The 19,219-nt window shown below is 35.3% G+C and overlaps 1 protein-coding gene across 1 annotated transcript in view; it reads right to left on the reverse strand.

Moving 5' to 3' along the window:
- The window catches only part of LOC105390259, a 57,755-nt gene extending 42,311 nt beyond the window's left edge, over nt 1-15,444 (reverse strand). Inside the window, exon 1 of the mRNA XM_038122504.2 lies at nt 15,227-15,444. The gene's annotated coding sequence lies outside the window, so the exon portion shown is untranslated. The remainder of the gene's footprint in view (nt 1-15,226) is intronic.
- Between the last annotated feature and the right edge of the window lie 3,775 nt (nt 15,445-19,219).

Consider the following 19,219-nt stretch of genomic DNA (forward strand, 5'->3'; position numbering starts at 1 on the left):
GTAAAGTAAGGTATCATTTACACGTACTGCCGTATACTAATGTGAAGTTATGCGAGCTCTACATAAATGCGTCACGTTTAGATTTATTTTTCATCGGATTCTAATAATAAAAGTTTCAATTGGTTTAAAAATAGAGCGCCGATTTTTCTAGGAATCGATTGAGACGTCTCACCTCGGCTTGTTTAATTTACGATTCTTTTGTAATGGTTAAAAAATGATAGGTATTTGTTTACTTTTGTTTCTTAATGTATTGCGGCTGTCCAATTTCAAAACACAGTAACAGCCAAGAGACAAAATGTTCAGGAGAGCCAAAAAACGTTTTTGTCCCTTCATTTCAATGCCCTGGTAAAACTGTGATACATATCTAAACGAATGTAAGCTTAAAAGAACCGGCAGAACCTAGGCTTTACATACAATACTATTTCATTTAAATATGACTAATATTGTTGCTGTAATGTACAAAAGAAAACACTAACTAGGTTTTAAATGGTTTTCGCACTCTAAAACCGCCCTCACTGACCATTTTATAACCTAGTAAGAGCCATTATTGTGTTATTTAAGACAAGTAAAGTATACTGAAATTGCAATAATAACGTAATAATTTATATGTTTTTTTATTTTTTTATATGTTTTGGATCCTTCACATAATATTTTTTTTTTGTTTTTTTTTTTTTGATATAAATCAAATTTTGCAGCACTTTTACTCGACCGCACTAAGTAATAGCTGAAATACCGGCATATTTTTAAGTTTTATCTAAATGAACCAAATCGCCATATTAAGAAGGCATGTCTGACACGAACATTATTTATGGCTGCCTTAAATTAGACAATATTTCCTAAATTTTGAGCTAAAATTAGTTTACAATGTTTGAGTTTTTTTTGGTTTATGCAAAATAGGGCTAGTACGAGTAGAAAGGTTCTGAGGAGAAAGGTCTCTATGGCTTTTATAAAGAAGACAAAATTTTCTTATGTTCTACTTTTAATTCACCTCTCTAGGTCTCATTGGTTCAAAGATACAGGTTCTGAAATATCTCATATTTTTTCGAAAAAAGTGTTTGTAATAATGTATGCCATTTGTGACTTACTAAAATTAACGGGCAAAAATTGACCTTTGCTGACCATTTCAAAACCTAGTAAGCGCCATTGACAATTTTAAAACCTAGTAAGTCATTTTCACTTACTGTGTTTTAAAATGGTTGATGGCTCTTACTGTGTTTTAAAATGGTTTTCGTGGCATTTTTGATTTCGCAGGGTGGAGTTACTAGGTTTTTAGAAATTTTATTTTCGTTTCTAAGCCGTTTTTTGATATTCTGACAATGCAGGAATGTGCGGAATCGCCTAAAATAATGTATAAATCAAAGACCCGTTTTTTTTAAAAGTTGGCGCTTACTGTGTTTTGAAATTGGACAGCCGATTGGTTTGAAGATGTAACAACCACCCGTATGGAAATAGCTGAGCGAGTTATAAAATACTGCACTTACTTAATGAATTTTCCAAAATAACTGATATAAAATGTTTTGTATTCCTTCAGTAATTTAGATTCAGCATGTATTTAACTTTAGTAAGTGAAATAAAAGTTTTTCGGGGTTTCAAATTTGGTTCTTTCCATTCCGTATATTTCTGTTCAATTGTAGTATACCAATCAGTAGAGGTATGTATAAGGCTTTTGTGATTTGTCTTATTTTCGACCACGAAGCAGAATCTAACCTAGTTTTGCTCAAGCGAAAAGCTCAGGGAGAAACTCAAACTAGGATATGGATGCTGTAAAGAGACTTAGGTTTTTCCAGACTTTATACATTTATAACAGGTATGTAGTAGGTCTTATATGTAGGTAACTAATGTTAAATTCTCAGCACGTGCTGTTTCAAAGCCTTCTGTGGTACACTCACCGGCCTGCGTTCTACCCACGATTAATTGCCTTATTGTATGTACGACCATTATTTAATAAATAACGCAGTTTAGATACTTATTTAATAAATCTCAGGTACGGCAGCAAGGTTCTATATAGAGCGTTTAGTCTAACGCGTATACATATTAAAGACTATTGGTTTATAATTTTCAATTTTATATTACCAATGGGAACAAACATACGTACCAAGACGACATAACATTTTGTTGCATATTATCGTCCGGCGGCGTCTGCATTTTTTTAATTATTTTGTTTGACCATGTTTGTTTAGTCTGTTTCAGCCTTAAGGGGGCTAGCACTGATTAAATCAATTATCTGTAATATATTTTCAATGCCGGGGTCTAGTCTAACAGTATTTTTATTTTTAATATTTAGTATTTTATTTTTAACTCGTAAGTAATCATATACATATTACTGAAATTAAACTATTTAACACCGAATCATTGCAACTACGTCTCATAATGTTTTGTTATAAGTATCTAGTATATTAGTAATTTTTGCTAATTTTGTCAGTCTATCTATCGGAAACCCGATGGCGCTTTGAATGAATTTGAATTTTTATGAAAATATTTTGTCAGTTATGGAGGAGTTATTTTTTATTGGACGTAAAAATAGAAGCTAACCTGTCTCTCAATGCAGGCAGCTTTTAAAGTGACGTCATATTTAGTAGGTCACGGCCCCGAGTGGGTTCGTACGATACAAAGCAGTTTTATAATTTAATTGTTTGCAGAAATAACGTAACGTATAATAAACCTTACCTAAATAGTATTTAAAAACAAATGTTATGTCAGTATACTCTGTAAAGATATCATCTCGATTGTAGTAATAAAAAAACCGGCCAAGTGCGAGTCGGGCTCGCGCACAAAGGGTTCCGTAGCACCAAATCAAAATTACAGTTAAATCAACCTATCTCAAAAACTATAAGAGATACTTTGATCAAACCAAAAATCGTTGAAAGAGTTAATTAGCATGCATCACCTCTATTTTTTTTAGAATTTTATACCCCGTAGTTATAAAAATAGAGGGGGGGGGACATACTTTTTACGACTTTGAGAGCTGATATCTCAAAAACCGTTCACTTTAAGAAAAATGTTTTTTAGAAAACTTTATATCATTTTAAAAGACCTTTCCATTGATACCCCACATGGGTATGTACATCGAAAAAAAAAATTTCATCCCTCAGTTACATGTATGGGGGGCCCCACCCCCAATTCTTTTTTTTACTATTTAGTGTCATATTTTTGTAGCGGTTTATACAACACATATTCCCATCAAATTTCATCACTGTAGTATTTATAGTTTCCGAGTAAATCGGCTGTGACAGACGGACAGACGGACAGACGGACAGACGGACATGACGAAACTATAAGGGTTCCGTTTTTGCCATTTTGGCTACGGAACCCTAAAAATGAGGCGTTAATTGTGTGGTTTGGAGGAACATCGTTTTTCGTAGTTTATTGTGCATGACATATACCATGTACCTATTCATGGCCTGTTCACACACACGCGATATTCGTCAAAACGAAGACCGGCTTCATAATTTTTACCACTTTTCCAACCTCCTGTACATAAGCATGGCAGCTCATCAGATCAGAGAAGATTCTGGTGTGTACTTTGGCTCAGTACTGCTACAGGTTTTCAACCTGGCATCTACCTATATTGGTTTATTGAAGCTCATATTACTCACAAAACAAATAAAAGATGTCTCACTGTCAGTCACTGTCAATATTTTCCGAAACTATGTCAGGGCAGCTACTGATTTAATCACAGTAGCTGCTAGGTACCAGGTACTAAATATTTGCTTATGTGCGGTGACTATATACTTAGGTACTATTTACTCATATATCTTAGAAGCAGGGATCGAGGTTTACAGGTTTTTTTACAGCTAGGGAATTTATATGAATTTTATAATATTAATAAAATAAACAAAGAGCTACTTACTATAACTTCCAAAATAAAACTAGACGATACGAAAATGTCGGTAGACATAAACAAACCAAAAATATAAATATTATCGCACAGGTGACATCTTTAATCTAACGAAAGGTCACACTTTGAAATGGCAGTCTGACTCATAGAATAGACGAAATACATATGTCATCTTTGTAAAATAGCAGGTAAACGCTAACACTGGAATAACCTTGGAGAACATACCAGAAGTTACAGATGGATAACAAATCCATAGTGTTTAATCCCCTTGAAAGGTGTCAAAAAGATGCACGGTGTTTAATGTAAACCGCTACTTAGCGATTTGTAAACAACCTTACATATACTTTGCAAAGTATGAGACAAGGGCCCAGTTTCTCACTTGACGAAATCTGCTTAAGAATGAACAAGTCCTACTCAGCCACAATTTAGTAAATCACAGCGCTACATCCCATAGTAAATTTCTGATTAACTTGACGTTGTCGGGTGTTAAACAGGCAGAAAGTGTGGGAGTCGCTTATTGTTGGGCAAACAAACGACAAATATCCAATTAGACAAGCTCCTTGGTGTATAACACCTAATTAATTGACTTGTAATGTTGGTGGTATCGATTTTTCACACTGTAGTGTGAAGGATTTACTACAGATAATAATATGCACACTTATTAGCGACCTAGTGGTATTTTGCAGCCGAATTAGTAATTTTGGTGGTTAACTTTGCTTATTATAATTGCAATGCGATAAAACTTTAATGACCATATTATTGAAAATCCTGACATTTCAACCGCATAAGATTGGAATCCTAGGACTATAAAAAACAGTTAGTCGAATGCAGAATCTAAATTAATTTGAATTTGGTGATACCTAATGATAAGCAGAGGATTAGGAATATTCGCATCATTTAAAATTTAAATTTCCAGATTTAGAATTTACGTTATTTTTATTTATATTATCGAAGATTTTGCATGCATGCCTAGGTATTTAAATATTTATTATTAACATCCTTTTACGACTACTTCTACTGATTCTTAATCCACCATACAATTTCTTATTCCCTAGGTTTCAGGTACTAAACGTTTGTTTAACTAACACTTTGGACAAGTTAATATAAAAAGAAATCAAGATTACACTAGTCAAACACAACTCTATAGGTGCGGTGCATACTGTATAAAATACGTTGTTCTACAGTTGACACAGATGCGTGAAGTTATTGTTCAACCAACGGTACTGCCTTCCTAAGATGAATATATTACGAAAATAGTAAAGGGAGAGAAGCATTTGAAATCGGGAATGTGTATTGAATGATTGGGTACCACCTATTTAATGATTTGAATTAAGTAAACATATATAATTTTAAGACATATCTAATAGGTTATTTAGTGTTGAAAACGCATAACGGGAATGCTTTCGAGGAAAAATCTAATATTGCAATAAAATGTCTATGACTTTACATATAATTAGACGACGGTATAGTTCGTCAACCTGTGGCAGTGGCAGATCACCGAGTCCGCAATAACGCTAGTTCAATGAGAAATTCTTCTCGTGAGTGGAAAGAAAATTAACGAGTAGGTAATGTCAATAAATCTCTACACAAATCAAACAAGACGCTTTGTGCCCAAGGCTACGAGCTGCGACTAATGTTAGTGCTCATCATAAACCTAGGAAATGTCATAATCGTAAAAGTCTGCAGGGCAATAAAACAAAACACTGCACACAGTCAATAGACTTGCCGTTGGCTCTTATTAGTGTAGCGCAAAGGCCAAATCGCTGTAGCTTGATATTGGATTAAAATTAGATGTCATACGTGACTTACTTTCTCTGAATACCTACAGGATGATCTCATGGACCTTGGCGCACATCCTCGGTAGACGGTGACCTGGCCGGTATATTTACTGTGCCGTTTTGGGTTCATCGTGTTTCGCAACGGAGACCACCTGTGTGGACGGGCCTGTGGCACAAAAGGTTTCGGAGACTTCCGAGAGAAAATACTGTGGTTGCGGTTTCTCTGGCATCAAATAAAGATGGTGAAAATAAACGCGTTACAAAATACTTGGTGAAAATTACTTTGATGTTGGGTTTTCCTGTACGTCCGCGAAAGTATGGAAGGCGATGACTCAAGGGCGCTTACCGAACTTTTCTTGTACGACTTTCGAAATTCGGGATAAAATTAGAGTATAAGTATATTATGTACTTTCTATAAGTATCCGTCATAGACAATCATGTACCAAGAAAAGGAAAGTGATAGAATACATTGCATCAAATCGATTTACACTTGAGCGATCATAAGAGCATAATCAGAGTAATTATCATTTGTAAACAATTAACCTATTTAAATTTTACTGATTGATTACTAATAAATGCAACTATTCTTTCTCAGTACATACTACTCGTTAGCTCTGTAGTAAACTAGTTCTGTCATAATAATACTTTCTAAAAACAGTTTTTTTCAGTATGAAAGAAGCTGGAGTAAAGATAGGCAAGACGAGCCTGGCCTAAAGAAACACAAAATCACCATGAAGGCCGATAACCAATCAAATTACAGATCAGCTTACAATGCAGTTTAAGCTGCGTAAGAAAATGCATTTAAAAATATACCTAGAATCGTCAATTGGAAGAAAACAATAATGCTTATTGCTACGAACACACTAGTGTTGTAGGTCTATTCGTTCACATTCAGTAGTGGCAAGCGGCCGACCGCCCTAATTTAACGAACATTAATGGAACTCCTATCGTTTTAGTGCTCTATACAGAGTTATATGAGAATCTGGGGACAGTAACTATTGGAGATCAAAGCGTTGTAGTGACACGCGCGGGCCATATGCCAGTCTTTGTAGAGCCGGCTCTGGAATGCTGTATGCTTTGTAAACTGTAGCGCTCAGTCATGTAGCATGGGGGGTGGTTTATATTGTTTTTACCGGAATTTCCCTGGTCTTCTTTGACGGACAGTTTCCGTTTTTAGTAAGTACTTTTGTATGTACGTATTTTTAGGTAAGTACTTTTGCCGTCCAAGATGATTGTTTTTTTCCTATTCATATTTATATTTATACAAGCTAAACTATTTATTGACTTTTAATGTAAAAAAATGTTTTAGTCTTGGCAAACATCTCATAATAAATGTATAGCTACTGACCTACATTGCAAAAGCGGTTGATATAAAAAAATAGAGTTTAATTCAATTTATTGTAAAATTTTATCTACGGATTGATCAATATTAATTTGTCTTTAATTATTTATTGGCCTCTTATACATATTTTATGCAATACGTATGTAACGTTTTAACTGTTGGTACACGTAGGTATAGGTATAACAAGTTATTACAGTAGTTATTTAAAATAGCTAAATTTGCAATTTCTGAGTAAAATTTTTAATTAAATATACCTATGTATAGCGCACATGCTATTATGAGTAAGAAGTATTACTTAAATGCAGTATTACTAAGTTCATGGTACCGTAAATTCTATAGCACATACTTATCTGACTATATCTTCTTATATCTCTATGTATAAACTTATAATCTAAGTTAAAGTTTAGGTCCATGTCAAGAAGTCAAGAGTGAAGATTCCACTCATCATCAGGTACTTCCTGTGGCTGTCATGTGTCTGGCTGACAGAGATTAGCTCTAAGACGATAGTTCCGGAGACTATACACTCGCAGCTTACAACGAAAGCTTTTGGCTTAATCTCAAAATTTCATCATCATCATCAACCAATAATAGTCAACTGCTATTCCTAGGTCTTTTCTCATGTTAATTATATTTAAAATATTTTACTTATGTACACTTGCAGAGGTTATGATTTTTTTACTGCATTCATATTTTTTTGTATAAAATTTGCTACATACAGACATTACAGAACAAATAAGATATATTTGTATGTATCGAAACCGAAAAAAAATCCCTTAAAACTTATCAGGATGGATGGCATTTCGATAGGCATCTTAATCGACTGTGTGTAGTGCAAGTACATAGGTACCTAATCGTTCATGCTTACGAAATGTGACGGAAATATTAAGATTCTATAAAAAAAAAACTTTAGTAGGTAATTGTTTAACACTTCTAGTGTTAAAAGGTAAAAAGTGTAATTATCTACAATTTAATTGTACTGCTATTGAATAGTATCTCCACTATTGAATTGAATGTGTTATTTTATTATTAATAATTTCAATTAGCTCGATATTATTAAATACTCTAGTAAATGCAGTCTAGATAAGGTAAAACTATTATGAATCCGTGTCAATAATAAATACTGTAATTAATTGCGTTAATTATATTAACCATGTACAAAATTAGATAATTTAAGGAATAATAATTATATCGACCACAATTCTCTCGCTCGTGGAGACGGCTCCTTAAGTAAGTACCTCCATATCATTTTATCGGTCAGTGCAATTCTATTTGATATCTTGATCAGTATCTCAGATTGGAGATTCGAGACCGTTATAGTAGGTTCCACTTGTGCATCATTGACAACGATAAGTATGATATCCACAACTGCTACCGTAAAACCATCGACACATTACCAATCTACAACTAGTAGACTAGTACCTAAATAGTACTAGGTAACTAGGTAGTCAATCCTTTGTCGAATCCATTCAAGTCAATGTCGATTGGTAGGTAATAAATGATCGACGGCGGTTTAAACGGTAGCTCACCTGTGGTTTGGGAACCAGGAGCAATCTGGATTAAACTGCACAAACGTTAAACGTGACAATGTTTATCAGATTGCTTTAGGAAGGCCATGCTCATTTCGTATCTATTAATTTATTATGTATCTTAAATAATGCGAATCTAATTTTAGAGGTAGAGTCTTGGAAGAATTCGCCCGCTAGATTTGTTTTGCTTTAAACGTTATTGGATATGGATGCAACAATGCGCCAGACAAAATAAACACAAAACATACTCAGACGATTCGTGAGGACGAAAGTGCAACACTCTCTGTTATCACAACATAAGTAACGCGATACCCGCAGCTAAGTTTGTTTATGGTCGCAGGAAACAATGGGATTGCAAACTGCAAGTCGTGATCTCAAACACGGGACTTATATTACGGGACTTTGAGTTGAAAGTGCTGTCGTTTTGAGCGGCGTTCTCACGTAGATTCGACTTTATATGTCAAAACGCTTAATGATTTATTTTTTCATCGCTCGCATATTCCATCAATCCGCCACTGCTGGACCAAGGATCTACAAAAGAGCGCCACCAGACTAAACGTGAATAAATAAGTACATTATAGGTATTTTAATAAAAAGGTGATGACAATCACCCAAAAGGATGTAAAAGAAGATGGTATTATCGTGCGAAAGAGAAAAACTAACAGGTTTTCGGGTCCAGTGATTGGTCGAAATGCACCTGCTGTTTGACCAGCTGTAGCATTCTTCGCCGAATCCCATTATTTCGAATCATCGAAGAATATAATCATTAATTAAACAGTTTTTTCTAAACTCTTTATAATATTGCATTATATAATTAATTGAGACTGAGCTCAACCTTAGTTTATGAATATAACTGTCTATTAACCAAAAGCTATATCTAAACCTTGGTAGATTGGTATGATATCTGATCTGTAGCTCGTCCCAGGAATTGAACCTAAAAATATTGAAGACTACCGTCTGATTTTTCTATGTAGCAAAACCCATTACCCATAGGTATAATTTAAAGGTAAGAATTAAAATTCCGTGATTATCACATCGTATTTTATTTTATAACAAATTTATACAGAACCGCGATAAACATTCATCCCCTAACCTGCTCCATAGTAAGCGTTTTATCATACGATAAGTTTGCACATAAAATATTAGATGGGTCGTAAAGAATTGGCATTCTATTCTGATTGGTGGACGAATGTCGATATCGCCCTGTTACCCCACGTATACGCGAAATCTGTCCATTTACTTACTGTGATAACATTTTACTATTGCCAAATAGGGAACATTACTCTTGAATTCTATTTCAACATCGATTTATCAAAGACATCGACAAAGCCTGGAATTAACATTAAAATGACTTGTTATTTGCTTTAATATTGATGCCAACATGGCATCAATATTAAAGCAAATAACAATCCTAAAATAAATGTTATTTTATATCAAAGGTGATCCATTATAATAACCTTGATTTAGCATTATTTTCTAGAATATTTAAAACTAGCTTTCCCGAGGGCCCCGCTTCTTAATAAGTTTTCCCGTAAAAGTCGCTGATGTTCAAATTAGCTACCTACCAACATTAATAAATAAATATCTTCCTGTGAAACAGTAACAAATCTCCCTATATCCATAATTTTACGTATATAAAATTAATACGTTAGGATTTTACCGCACTGGTATTCAATTCAGAAGTAGGCCCGCCGTTTGCCGTTGGAGACAGATGTTGGTTAATCGTTAATCTTGTCCACCCTCTATACATTTAGCAATATGTCGGGTCTCCGAAAACTTAATCCACAAATACCACGAATGAAGCATGGGCAGTGTCTGCTATTTAGCTAAATAAATACTGCTTCTGAAACGAAGCATGTCACTAATAAATAAAATCATGTCTTAACCTCCTGTTATTGTTTCGCAGATGTTGATAAGTTGATATCATTGGAGAAAAAGCTAAGTACCTAAATTATATTTTATTTAAGTACTAAATTTGTCCAATACATATTGTATTTATTACATGTTACATTGCAAATTTCAGACGTTTCAGGCATGTTACTAGCACAAATCTGCTTACAAGACTGTATACAGAGCTTTCTGCTGGAATCTTATAAGCGCTTACTTTACAATGGATGTTTTTTTCCGCGCTTGTCAGCGCAGCGCTGGTTCGCATCGCAAAAGTATGAAAAACTAAGGGCCTAAGATTCCCATAAATAAAATCATAAATCAAACAATTAAGTATAGTTAAATTATGTAAAAAATTGAGCCCAATGATAACATTGCTCGTAAATCAATTAATTTTGATAGCTTCCTTAATTGTAATGATATTGAGCAACAGTTAAAATTCGCTCTGTTCTCCAATTTGTTTTAATAAGGCTCTTTAAACTTCAGCAGGAAATTAAATCAATCAATTGCTGTGTGATAAATGGTTCTATAATTTTGACCCACTTCATAATTCAGTGTTGAGTTTGCGGCTCCATGTACTGAAAACTTCCTACACAATGCCCAAACATACGTAATAATAGCAACTTTTGTTGAACTAACTGCAGTGTTTCAACACCGCCCAAGGGCGGACAACGGAGGTGCAACATCTCCAAAATCCACTACCTGATCGAAGATCGCGATCGATATAAATAAAATACTAGTACATACCTATATTTATTTTTTAATACGAACTATGCATAAATTTACTAGTAGTGATTAAAACTTAATTTTTCCGGATATTTTTCTACTCACAAAACTAATGAAATTTGAATTGAAACCTTCATAATCTATGCTAAATCAGAAAAACACAAAACATTAAAAATTTACAATATTCGCCCGCAATATTAATCTACAATTTCAGAAGATGAATATTACGACATTGTAACCATTATTGATATTTACAAACTTAGTTAGGAATCTCAGGACAGGATATATTCATTCTGAAACTCGGAGGAGTTGGGGGCGGGCACTATGGGCACTGTGTCATCATTAACTTTCATAATTGTCGCTTTGTTAATTTATTCATTTATTTGGATGTGTATGTCTAATGTTTAATTGAGATTTTTATCCTTGGATGTGGGAGATGTGGGTGTGGTATTTAACAATTTAAAGAAACTAATACCTAATTAGCTAGATGATAGATGTGTCAAATTAAATTTAGTATGTAGGTATATATAAATATTAATTTAAAGTCAGTGGCAGAGTATGTAATGTAATGTAAGTACAACAATAAAATCTACGTGTTGAAATATTTACCTTACATATTTCTAAGTAATAGAAGCTTGACGGTTTACTTATTTCTATTCCATGTAAGCTCTTTGTATACTTAATTTAAACCTGCTCTGAAAGAAATATACGAGATTTCGTCTATCTTTAACTGACCTATATCTAACTGTAAATAGGTTTTTATTCATTTCCAAAGAAGTATACTTTTATGTACTATAACCTTAACATTTAGAGAAAATAAAGTAATCCTTGCTTTTGACTATCGAACCCACACGATTAGTGTTGCCCAAATGCAAGAACAAGACGAGACTTAGCCAGTCTTGGTCTTGGTCTTGCGCCAATACACCTGGTCTTGGTCTTGGTCTTGGTCTTGCGCCAATACACCTGGTCTTGGTCTTGGTCTTGGTCTTGCGCTCCCAGTCTTGGTCTTGGTCTTGGTCTTGCAGCAAGAGTCTTGCAAGTCTTGCAATTACCTATTAGTCTATTACTATTTATTAAAGTTTACTTTTTGATTTTAATAGATATTTTTTTATTCGCTATGTTTATGGTATTAGTCGTAATGCGCATAGGTCCAGTTTTTCATTTTCTTTGATACAGTTTTTTGCATCTCATAGAATTCCTAAGCGTACTTACCTATACACCGAACTGTTACACCTAACTACTCAGTGAAATAGCGCTCTGCAAGACGCAAGAGTCTTGCAGGCTATGTCTTGTTCTTGCTCAAGTCTTGCACGGTCAGTCTTGGTCTTGGTCTTGCTAAAAATACGCGGTCTTGTTCTTGGTCTTGGTCTTGCAAAAACGCAAGAACAAGACCAAGACTGCAAGACCAAGACTGAATTTGGGCAACACTACACACGATCAGATAAATTGGCACCAATCAGTTGATATCGGGAAGAACAACTTTATGACAAGAGACGGCGCACATAAATCAATTTATCGCGTTTCGTCGAACAATAGGGCGCGTAGCGGTACATTTGGTCGATGATTCTGCCCTTTCATGGCCCAAATTGTATTTATGGCCCGTCGGACAAACGCAGCCACATTTGTGAGGACATTGATGGTTATCCTGCGTGATTTGTGAGGGTGTGAAATTAAACCTTTTAATGGTTTTATAGATCGTAGTGGAAGGGACACTAAATTTGTCATTTTTATAGAAGGGGGTCCTTAACTACACACTGTTTACATAGTGAACTATGTAGTAGTAGTATATCATATCAGATCTTTCATCACTCCATGTATGAAGATCAATGAAGAAAAATTTTATAATCCTCCGCGTAGTTCCCTGCTTAGGTAGATGACTACAACACTGTTTTCGACCCTCATGAAGCCATCATCCAGGTAGTCCAGGAACTAACGAATGTTTAAGTATTTAAGTACATATATGAAGAATATAATATATAAATTTAAATCATATTAAAAATACGACGTGATAGGAAAGGAAAATTGGAGCCGGTACGAGTCCATGCCGCAGACACAGAATTCGCCGGCAGAATTCAGTGGGCGTGCTAAAGGCCAGGAATGCACAATCTCCACTCTTGAAAATTAATCATACAAAAACAAATAACATACAACAGCATAATATACATATAAACTCCGCTATAACAATGAGTAGGTTGTTTCTTTCGTCACTGAGTTCCCAGAGACCAAACAATCGTCAAGTGTCAGTAACTCAGAACTCGTTGACGAATCCAAACTTATACTATGGGTTGTATTGAATTCGTTTTATTTTATGGTGAAATTCGAGATAGCTGAGTGGTGTGAAAATGGTTTAGTGCCAAAATATTTTGTTTGGCGTACACATGAAAGAAAGGCCTATTCCCAACAGTGGCCGATAGAGGACTAATGATGATAATATATATTTTATTAAATACATTACTTAACTTAATTTATTCGGTAGATAAACTTACCTCTTCATTTAAAGTAATAAAAAATGTGCTTTACAATAATTTATTGACGATATGGTTTTCGACTATCGACCATTCAATGATGGACGATCTCATTTCTCGTAAGGAAGATTTAGACCGAGCCTGAATCCATGCAGTAAACGTGCAACAGTTAATTTGAACGATGCCCACGTCCGAAATTCAAATTAAGTTTGGCGGTAAACTATAATTTATTGCGCAAAGCAAACAGGGATCGAATTTGCAACTTTAGTTTTTTATTTGTTGTGCGACCTTTGTCTCGGTTGCCAGGGTGGTCGGAGCTTGTTTAGCACCAAAAAACATACTTTCATACAGACGAATTAAAAACCTCGTCCTTTTTTCGAAGTTGGTTAAAAAGGAAAGTTTGCTTGCGAGTCTAAAAAGGCTAGGTCCAAAATATTATCAATTTTGAAAAAGTTTTAGTTGTATAATATTAGATACGTAGTTACACTTGGTAAAATATAGAATGAGTCCTACTCGTATGGCAGCTGGTCGTTAAAATCTGCGACGCAACATAGACCAAACACCATTATTGAAAACTATAAATTATCTATTCCACATCCAATGAAATCCGTATCTTTTGGCCATAGACTCCAACAGTTACGATTTTACTGCGGACCATAATACTAATATTATAATGATGTAAACGCGAACGCTTGTAAGTTTTATTACCCTATCATGGCAAAACGACGACTGATCCAATTTTAATGAAAACATGAACACGTGCAATGACAAGAGTCTCGTCATAATCAACATACTAAATTGCAATAATTGCGATAGTCCTGCATTTTTGATATGTTGTTTGGGATCCTTCATATAGTATGTATATAAATACAAATTTGCAGCATTTTTAAATATCCGCGCGATGCTACATACTAGCTGAAAAGCAGTAAAGCTGCATTTTTTATAATAATGATATTTCTATCCCTTAAAAGATAAGTTCATATATAGATTCATAGATAGGTTCATAGTACACTTTTGCATAACTTTAAAATGTAAGTATGCTGGTTGAATTTAATTATTATCATAATTACTGCAATAACAAGTAAGTACTTATTTTTTGTTTAATGCAAAATAGGAACAGTAGGAAGGTTCTAAGGGGAAATATATCTTTCGCTCTTATAAAGAAGACAATATTTCTTACTGTTTCATGTGTAATTCAGTTTCACAGGTCTCTTGATAGTTTGTGATTCAATTATAACAAGTTATGTCGTCTACAATTTAATATGTATTTTTTCATAAATATAACTAGAAAGTACAGCTTTTACAGGAATCTTTTACTGAGTTTTCCTCGAGCGCACATGTATCTGAAGAATTCGTATAATTAATTAAATAACTACATAATTAATTGCGGTACGTATAGCATCACTCATGCCGCTAATCCCTTGACTAGGCACATATTCATTGCTTGACCCACTTTTCAGCGATGTTAAAATATTATTTAATTTTATAAAAATCTTTCAGTGATTATAAAGAACAGACCTACCTAACAAAATGTACCAACTATTATGCAAAATTACGAAATCAGTACGATTACGTTACTTGCCTCAATAGAGGTCTTTTATCACCTCGAAAAGCCATGTCGATAACGCATTATCCTGATTACAATATCACGAAGGTTTATTTACCTTGCTATCACGTGGTGCCGGCCGGCGCACTCCTTCGGAGGCTCTACACATCCACGAAAAATCACTTGTTTCACAAAAGTGACCTCGTAGGTCGATGAAGAAGTAAAAGTGTTCGATATTTGAATTATTTTAATTCAGGTATATTTTTTTTATTATCGGGCAGAGTCGCGGCGCGACCGAGCGGGCCGGGCGGTTCTATCAGACTGGCCGCTGTAGCTCACAATTCACAATGTGGGTGATACTTTTTCATGCGTAGCGAAATACACGTGAAATCTCATTTCGTATACTATGAAAAATGTTTGGAGCCTTGAATTAAATCATAGATGAGTTATTATTATTAGTGTACTTATAACCGTTTACGATTAGTAGATAAGTTGTGAGGACGACGCGACGGAGTGGCGTTAGAGTAAGTTTTTTGTTAGTTTATAACTTTATAACACGTTTCTTGATGAATGAGCGATGCGGCGGCTTGTCCTTGCACTTGCAGCGCTGTGGGATTTTTTCGCCCGAGATTCCCGCATGAGACCAAGATTTTGTGTTTCTACATAATCATCATCATCATGATGATGTCGTCGGCCTTCCTCATCCAACCACCACCGGCTACCCGCCCAAGTTCGTCAGTCCAGCGGGCAGAAGGGCGTCCCACGCTGCGTTTGCCTGTTTGCTGCGCTGTGTTTCTACATCAAGTATTATTCCATATACTCGTACTTACCTACCTAATTGTCTATACTTACTGACGATTCCAGAAATAACTAATTATTAGATTTTTTACGCTTTTTGGCTGTATTTACCTTACTACGACAACAACAACAAATTAGAAAAATATGTAGTGTTTCGAGTGTTGTTACTGGAGACATTCGACAGGTAAATTTTGTATTATTAAAAAAATCGAAATACCTACACAGAAATTATGAAAAGAAATCGACCCTAGAGTTATCCGAAATCCATCAAATCTAGAATAGCCCACCTGCACCGATCTCTTTCCAGTCGTAAGGACAGCCGTTCCATTGGGATATGAGAGAAATGCGGGGTCACTCTGTAAGACGAAAAAAGTTTCGTAGCGCTCTACTGAGCGAGCCACGACTCTATATCGTTGTACTATACGTGCCGATTGCACGACACCTCTCGTTCGTTCGTTTTTTTCCCGTTTTTGTCCGTGAGTGTAGTCTATAGAACGGAGAGTGCTCCGTACGTAGCATAGGTTTTCTTCGTGCCTAGCGTAGATTTGACTGATTTCATGAATTGGCCGCTGTGGTTAAAAATCATCAGGACATTATTGATATATGTATGTTGTACATAAGAATACTGTTACCAAATTATATAAGTCAATGACTGTTACTAACACATTTGAACATAAATTGTCTATTTGAATAAATAAAATACACACGTGCAATGAAAAAGTTCCATTTGCCATTGCGGTTTCATGTCACTGGCACTTTTTCATTACTCGTGGCTCTCGTGAGAGTCGTCAGTCGCCCCCCGGATTGGCGCGCCCGTGAATGGGAGCCTTTACTCTTTTTATTTTACGTTTCTTTAAAAAACTTATAATTTCAGGTTTCATGGTTACGCTTAAGAAGGTTAGGTAAGAACTTACTGCTGCTACTGGAATCCAATCACAAACTATCACTAAATAAAATAATAACGATAAAAAAACTGAAAAGCTTCTACTCATATCCCCATTCAGTACTTAGTTATATTTCTTCTTCTTCTGCAATTCCGCTACTCCTTCAAGTTATATTTGAGTCGTTCAGAATATTGTTTTATGAGCACCCACAAATTGGGTCGACTGTTTTATGGGAATATTACATTCCTGTGGTATTGTGTGTTACCTGGCAACAGTGTTTGTGTTAACACTTTGTTAGTGTATCCTTATACATACTAACCCTTAAATTCATATGCTTACTATATTTAAAATTTACAACAAGGTTAAAATTGTCTTTGAAACACACGATTTTCGACTCTTTACGTCAGTCAAAAAGTTCAAATTCTAATAAGTAACACAACGTCAATTTTAAACCTATTGTAAAGTGTCAAAAAGCTAATTCGGAATTCGGGGTTTAGAATCCTAACTAATATTATAAATGCGAAAGTAACTGTGTCTGTCTGTCTGTCTGTCTGTTACTCTTTCACGCCAAAACTACTGAACGGATTTGAATGAAATTTGGTATACATACGGTCTAGCTAGACCCTGGGAAAAAACATAGGCTACTTTTTATCCCAGAAATCCCACGGTAAAACTCTTTTAGGCGAAGCGAAGTGCGCGGGAACAGCTAGTGTAATATAATTCCAACATAACAATTCATACAGTTCCGATGTATTCTGAAGGCATTCTATCTGTGGTGTATATCTCTTAGATTAACAAAATACGAACAAAATGGAGTGCCAATGCAAAAGAAACGTCTCGACACCCTCGACACCCCAATCCTACCATTGAGCTTTTATTTTATATTAGTTCGGTTAGAATATTTGTGACTTCATTCATTGGTACAATGGTGGTCATTAGGTTGAACTTAAAGCCTCGTATTCACTAGGCGACAAATTGTCGCAGAACCTGTCTAGGCACATGTCGTCTACGTGTCGCCGCGACGTCGCGCTCTGTTCTGCGACGTCGCACGCGACTATACAGCGACATCTACGTGTCGCAGAACAGGTTCCGTGTTTTGGCTCGCGAGACAGAACTTCCTGCGACATCAGTGTAGCGCATAGAGTATATTTTTTTTACTAGGTCTAGCGACCGCTGTTGCAGAGTGTGGACGCGTGCGCGACTTCTGTATCACGACATGTTACCAAAATGTTCTGAGAACACGCACCGTAGATGTTCTGTAACAGTCTCAGAACTTGTGCCCTAGTGAATTCGAGGCTTAAAACGGTTTGACAGTAAACAAAATGCGGACAACGTGACAGCTCGTCAATTACTGCCAGTTTCTATATATCTATCTATCCATAACTGGTAGTTACTTTCATACGATTTTGACATAATCCAAAGTAACAATCTGTCAAAATCGTATGAAAGTAACTACCAGTTATACCTAGATAGATAGAGTTATAGAAACTGGCTGTTAGTCGATAAAAAACGGTTAACCAAGAGGCCATTCTTAAAAGGTGTTCTACAATCGCAATTATTCTATTTTTTTCCATTCTTCTATACCTTTGCAACACCTGGTTCAATCAAAATCCATCTTTACATTCAAATTATAATTTAGAATAATCACGCTCCATTTAAACTCACGGTAAGCTATTTTTTTGCGTTAATGGAATGCATTATTTCCGGAGCACTACTGCGGCGCATTAAAGTGTCAAATGACATAAAGCTCATTGTGTAACTTTATACGTACAGTAGTGCAGGACAGACATTGGTATTAGGTAGAGGTACATAGTACAGTATATACACTCTATTTGTATTCGATTACTATCACTACATAGTTTAAATCAAAGTCCCTTGCCGCGACTATGAAAAGTATGGCATCGCGCGGCCTCGAGAGCGAGCGCGACGGAGACTTTTGTCTTGACGTGCACGTACGTCCGGCCCGTGCTAGTCTAAACTTTGTTGTTCATGTGCTTTTTTACTATGGACACAGAATAATAGTTAACTATGGATGAACAATATCTGTTCAGAATGTCAATACAGTGGCAAAAGGCCTTTCTAGACTAAATTTTGGCTTATTTTTGTATACTTACTTAGGTATTATAGGTAATTCTTGAACATCAACTTTGAAGCTGTTTTAGTTAACAATGTTTCGGTATTTTTATGACATAGTTAATAAAAAAAAATACAGAAAATTCCTTTTAGGTAAGTAGCTCTACTTGACCTAAAGAACATTGTGAAAATTAAGGTTTTGGCTCAAAAACTTTTAAGACTTAAATTTCCACAACCTAAAAAAACATTTTCCCATAGTTTTTATATCCCCAAAAATCTCGCAAAATATTCCCACGTTTGGAGAAAAAAATCCCCAAGATCGTTTCCTATTTTAAACCTTTGAAGTACTGGTAGCG

The sequence above is a fragment of the Plutella xylostella genome, chromosome 22 (assembly GCF_932276165.1).
Source record: "Plutella xylostella chromosome 22, ilPluXylo3.1, whole genome shotgun sequence".
In the NCBI taxonomy this organism is placed as follows: Eukaryota; Metazoa; Arthropoda; class Insecta; order Lepidoptera; family Plutellidae; genus Plutella; species Plutella xylostella.